Here is a 6,624-nt window from a genome sequence, read left to right as displayed (position 1 = left end):
CTTTCACATATTCACCACAGAGAATAAAGGCAATTAAAAGCTTCTTACGCCAGAGATACTTGGAGCTATAAAGAGGATATTGTGACCAATATGTGGTAATGAGGCCTGTGCTACTAAGGTGGAGGATTTTAACAAAGCAAAAGGATTAAAAAATCCATGTATGTTTTGGGTGAGAGGACAAAGAGCCAGAATTACTCATGGTTTGGCTTTTAGGATTTTTCAGGACAGGATGGGAGTGCTGTCATGGGCAAGGGCTCTGTAGCTGCATGTGAGCAGATGGCACTGGTGGGTGAAGGAGCTACAGGCACCCTTCTGCCCTGCTATCACATTTTTGGCCCACAAATCTTCAGTTCACCCCAATATCATCTACAGGGTGGAGGAGTTGGACATGGAATCCCACACACTGGATTGATTAGACCGATCTAGCCACATTATGGTTGGTTATGGTTGCAGCTGATCCAGCTGCATCCACCTAGAAAAAAAAATATCCTATCACTTCAGCCTAATACAAAAGGAAACCCTCTTCAAGACTGCAGTTCTGGACTGGTGCACATTTTAGATTTGGCTCAAAGTCAACAAGTAACATGTGAACTCCTGATTTGTATCCCATTATAGCCAGCTCCCAGCAACAAAATTCTCACTAGCTTTAACTAGAAAAGGTTGCGACTCTCAGTATTGTTGCTTATTTCAGAGTTGTAATTCCATGGTCGACTTTGCCTTGTAATCTCATAGAGGGGGAAAACACATTTATGCTGAGGCACCAATAGTAAAAGTGCCTGCTGGACAGGCCAATATTTTCCAAACCATGCTTGCTTACAGCATAAGTAGATGACAAACAAAATCAACGGATCCCTTTGTTGTGTAAAACTGGAATGGAAAAGAAAGCAGCCCAATTGATCACTGTTATGTTTGCTCTCTCTGGAGTCATTATGCCCGAGGAAAAAAAGAAAAACCCCATGAAAGCCAGAGTTGCATAATGCCCTTCGGGTGATGTTGCTTACAAAGAAAGATATGAATCACTGTTTTTTTTTTTTTTAACTGTGAGTTGGGCCATTAGCCTTAAAACCTTGTAGAACAAATAAATGCCACTTTTGTTTTGGAAACAACCTAATCTAACACAGAGCTAACATTTGTTTTATTGCATGATAAAAGAAGCCAAGAAGGATAAATAAAAAGGAAAGAGGGAAAATGTGAATTTGAAGAAAGAGGTAGGAAGAAATAGTTGATATTCTTGAAAGAGTGCTTTGGTTCTTAAAGGATAAAGGTAGGAATGAGTATTTTTCTTTTGTTTATTGGCATAATCCCATGAAAAAAGCAAGTACTCAAAATAGTACTGCCCTATCTTTAGAGACGTATTTCATTTTGCCTTCTATGGAAAAGCTGAACAGAAGGGGAGGATCCTGGCTGCTGTCATTGAAGCTGTTTCAGTCAGAGTGAATAAAAAGCACAGCTGTCAGAAAAGACACAAAGTGTAAAGTCCAAATATTCATTTTCTCATAAAAATGGGGCTTTATTCCTAGTGGATGCAAATAGGCTGTAAGATTAATTTCTTCCTGCATTGAGAATCTAACAATGGAAAATATCATTCTGGTATCAGTCAATCTAAATAAAGCAAAGATTCAATCTCACTACCACAGTAAATGCAATGGTGCTGGTCCAAAGTTCACTGGGGCCAATTTTAAAAAATTCTTCGTGGAGTCCCTAGGAGAAATGCCATAATTGCAGAGAATTCCTAAGAAAAATAGACTAGTCACAATATTTTTTATATCTTTATCCTTCAGTTTCACAGAATTTAAAGTAAAAATACAGATCATAGTCAGGATAAGATTTTTATAATAGCCTTTCTAACCATAGAATTAGAATTATGTCATTGATGCAAAATACAAAACCAACAAAACCAACAATAATGCTGTTTAAATGGTCAAATTTGGCCAAGCAAGTTTAAGGTTAATTTCTGATTTTAGTGCACAATAAGCCCAGCAGGGGTGAGCTTTACATGGCTGTGCAGTGAATTGCATGGCTGAACTATTGCCCTTCCCTACAGGGACTAGAACTCAACGACTGCTCCTTTCATTGGCCACATGCAACATGGGACAGAGGTGTCTCTGAGTTATCTCACATTTAACAACCAGCTGCTAGCTGAGAATACAGAATTAGATGCCTGCAATCATTAAAAAAGGAGAATTAGGTGACTCAGAACAGCAATCCAATCAAACCCACATACTACACTGCCTAGGGCTAGGAAGTAAGAATAACTCTTCAGGAACACACCTGGGACCTGTGTCTGAAACTGCTCCTTTTCCTTCAGTCTGTTCAGCCTTCATGAAGCAGCTCTGTTCAGGGACAGTGCACACCTTCCCCAGATGGGCTGCTAGAGTCTTCCTTCAGGAACTGGGGGCTTCCACTGAGACCTTCCTCTGGCAGTAGCTCACTTCCACTCACAGCTGGGATGTGGGCTACAACAAATCCTTGTGATGACAGCACAGTCACAGGACATGTACCCCACACAAACCATGGAGAGGTGCAGTTCAGGAACCAAACCCCTTTCTTGTAGTCAAAACTCACTCATATCTTTCCTCAGTAAAGACAAAGACAATAACAATATTACCTTGTCAGCCCGGAGTAAATCATTACAGTAAAGTATTACAGTTCCTTCATCAACTCTTCACCTCCACTCACAGGTTAGATTATATTTCTTCCTGCCAAAGTCACCTGGAAATTACCTTCAGATTTTCTATTGCCCTGTATTTTCATCCTTTTCTGCCTAATATTGAACCACAGAGCGTGTTACAGTATCTGTCTTCTCTGACAGGTTCACAATTTTGTCCCAGTACACCTCGTGCAAAACTTGGCCCGGAGCTAGAACTTCCCTGCTGGACCTATCCCGTGTACAAAAACCAGTGAGGTGACCCAAGCACCACAGCATTTTAGTTTAATTATATATTGAAACTTGTCTGAGAGATAAAAATAAAGAAAACCTTGCAAGCAACTTGCCTGACTTTTGTGGATTAAATATCTGTAAGGAAGCTACTTCAAGAACGCCCCAACAGCTCCTATTTGAGGTCTTGTATAATAAGGGTAAAGTTTAAGCCACCCCAAAGCATTCTCAGGGTTTGTTGAGTGCCACAGATGCTCCCATCGAGGTTGGTTGGCCTCAGTTGAAAGAGAAGCTGCTGCTACCCTCCTGCAACCCAGCTCCCAAGTGATGGCAGCAGCTGGGCTCAAATAAACAGTTACCAAGCAAAAATCACCTTCTGGCTCTGCTATGCAAAAGTTTTTCCTAAATATTGTTTCCACCACTTATTTAATTCTACAAAAAGGGGAAAACATTCTCTTGAGAATAATGCTTTGGCTCAGTCAGTAAGTAAAGTGTTTTGAGTATTGCTGGTCTATTTTAAGTGAGATTTATTATCGAGATCTTAATTTATTAAATCTGTAGGTTTTGCTTTATTTGTTTATATTTAGTTTTCATGGAAAGGGAATAAATGCTCCTATAATTTACAGACTTAAATGTAATTTATCTAACACTATTACTTATTTGGAAGCCTACTTCATGGTATGTAAAAAAGCCTCTTTGTGCTTTTGGAAAGCTGAAAGGAGAAGAAGAAGAAAGAGAAGAAGAAGAAGAAGAAAGTCTCATAGGAAGATTGATTTTCAGTTAAGACCAATTTAAAAGCTCTGTGTTGTGAAGACAGGTTTCTACTTCCTTCAGGTTGATTTTAAGACTTTTAACAGTCTGTTCCCTACGTCTTGTATTGGGTTTCACTTGATGAAAAATCCCATCATGTAATATCACAATTTTGGATCAGCTCCCTTCACATTGAGATGGAGCAGAGTTATGGCTAACAAGCTACATGTTCCTCACCTGGGATAATTTTTCAGCAGTCCACAGGCATCAAAGAAACTGTGGGTGAAGGACACTCATATGTGTTTTCACTGGCAACACAATTAAACAAAACAAAGTATGTTTATAGCCTACAGAAGACCTTGGATCAAGATTTTCTCCTTGATAACATTTCTAGTCTTGACATAGGAAAAACCCACCATCCTGAACTTTAACACAGATGGATGTTCAAATTAGTAATTTCATGTGTTGCAGAATTTTATTTTAGGCTTCTCAATTCCTGTTTAAGTTTGGTTACACTTAGACACAGACTGACAATAGAGGACATAACTCAAATATTCAGAGCAGAAGATATTAATTATGCCTCGGTGAACCAGATTGGAAAACCCCAAGAAAACATTTTACAGGTTTGAGTACAAGCTGAGGAAATTATCTGTATGTGGGTAGTCAGTCTATCTCTCTGTCCCTTCAGGGAAGGAAAGGAGGCAGTATGTGAAAGAAAGACACCTCTAGAAGAAGGAAAAAGGGCTCAGAAAAGGGTAAATAATTTGTTTCATATATAATCTGTGTCCGTGACCTTTTCCATTTCTCCATGCTTGCTTTATCTTTTGATCATCAAATCGTATCTGGCAATAGCAGCAGGTTATTATAGCTGTTTAAAAGCACTAATAAGTTCAGATATTGTACTTTCTATTGACATTTAGCCAGGAAATAGCAGAATGGACAATGACATAGTCCAAAAGCACTAACACATGGTATTGATAAAAGCACTGGAACACATACTGAAAAATCAATCTATTGCTTTAGTGACTGATGCCTTCTTATTTTGCAGTTTTCACTGTCCTCAAATGTGCCAATTACATCAGTTTTTGCTTGCTGTGCTAAATGGTTTTGTAGCTTCATAAATCATCATCAAACATTAAAAAAGTCTCACCCATATGATGAATAAGCAATAAAATGCTTCCAAGTTCAAACGGGAAACATTAAAGAGTGAGAATTTGTCTTGATTTTCCCCACAGTTCCTGTAACGGATGCACATCCTAATGAGGAGTTGAAGAACTGGTAAAACCATTGGCTCCCAGATACTGAAGGTCTCAACAGCAGAAGAAACTGAAATCAGCACCGCCAGAATTGTCACACACCTGGTGCCTGAATGATGTATGTCAGGTCCTCCCCAAAATAATTAATCTGATTTCAAACAGCACTGATAAATGCAATCAAAAGTACATTTGGACATCTGGCTCTTTCACTTGTGTTTCCCTAGGTGAGCTCACTCTCATCGATCTGTGCTGTCACACATTTACAGGACTTGAAGTACAGAGGCTTTTAAAGAGCTACTTGTTATCACAAGATTCACAGTACAGCTAGGAGAGCTAGCAGCCTTGGAGCCTCATGTTTCCCCCACAGCTGAATAATTACCTTGCTCTGTGATTCTGAATAAGTAATTTTCTGTACGGCAAGGGATGGAAGAATTATTATTAAATATGGAATATCCAGGAGTGGTGATAAATTCATAGTGACTCTGAAAAGTCGTATCAAGCAAATCCAAAAAAAAAAAAAAAAGAGTGAATGAGTCAGAAATCTCAACATCAGAGAAAATAACTCATTCAGATTCAGCCTAAAAACCAGAAAATTAATTTCTGCTAGTTGGATTTTTTGAATTTACATGTAAATATGTGCCATTTTATTTCTGGACTAAAGATATTAAAGCTGGAACAAAGTCCCAATAAAGACAACAGGAGAGAAAAGGGAAAAAATGTAATTAAAGTGTTGAGAGAGATACTTGATATTAAATGCAAATAATTTCTCTGCATTTATCAGGCTTACCAGGACTGAAGCAAATATTTATGTCCTCTAGATTAAGAATATTTTTACCATTTAAGACAGAAATTTCTGTCATGTATCTAGCATTCTGCAATCAAACCCTTTTAAAACTAAAGCAGCAGATGTGCTCCAACAGTCAAGCTTCTTACAAACTGCAATACCCTTTCTAGAATAAAGCTGAAAAAAGATTTAAGAGCAGTTGAAAAGTACCATTTTACTTGAATGTAGGTCAAGAATACATAAAGGTTTGTTTTTTTTTTTTCTTTGAGCATGTTAGCTGCTCTTAGTGATCTATTCTTTTGTTTCTGGAATCTAGAGTTTTGACCTGGTTTCTTAGGGCCTGACTTATTTCTACAGTATATCATCTATGCAGCAATTCCCCACCACTGCTTTTAACAGCAAGAAGACTTTTGAAGGAGCTGTTTAGTAGTGAGCCACAAAACCTTCAATACCCACTTTATTTCATTGCTCCTTTAGACTGTTCTGCAGTATTCAGAGCCTGAACATAACAGCCCAGGAAAAAAATACAAAACTCCTACTGCAGTCTGTGAGTCACTCATTTTATTTTGTCACAGTTTTATCCTCCACTATTACCTTATGGCATTTTGCCGAATTTTTCTTCATTAGGCTATTCAGAAACCAAATGGGAAGGTCAGGATGAGCTGTTTCTGACAAAAGTCTCCTCTAAACTTCACTTTGCATACTTGTCAGGGAATGTAGCCTTCAGAATACAGTCACCAGATGCATTGCTTTGAAGGAAATGGAACAATACCTGGAGTCAGGTTTGGTTTTTCACCTCCTACAGGGAGAGGATACGCTCAAATGTTTTGCAGTGCTCTCTGAACCTGCCTAGGGACTGTCCCATGCTCTGGGCTTGAGAGATTACGGCATGCTGCCCGCTCTCCTTTTCTGTCCTTTGGCTGGTTCCCCAGAAAATCTTTGTTCTGGGAACTGCA

This window comes from Onychostruthus taczanowskii, unplaced genomic scaffold, assembly GCF_017590055.1.
Source record: "Onychostruthus taczanowskii isolate IOZ18803 unplaced genomic scaffold, ASM1759005v1 scaffold31, whole genome shotgun sequence".
NCBI lineage: Eukaryota > Metazoa > Chordata > Aves > Passeriformes > Passeridae > Onychostruthus > Onychostruthus taczanowskii.
This window is presented reverse-complemented; position numbering follows the sequence as displayed.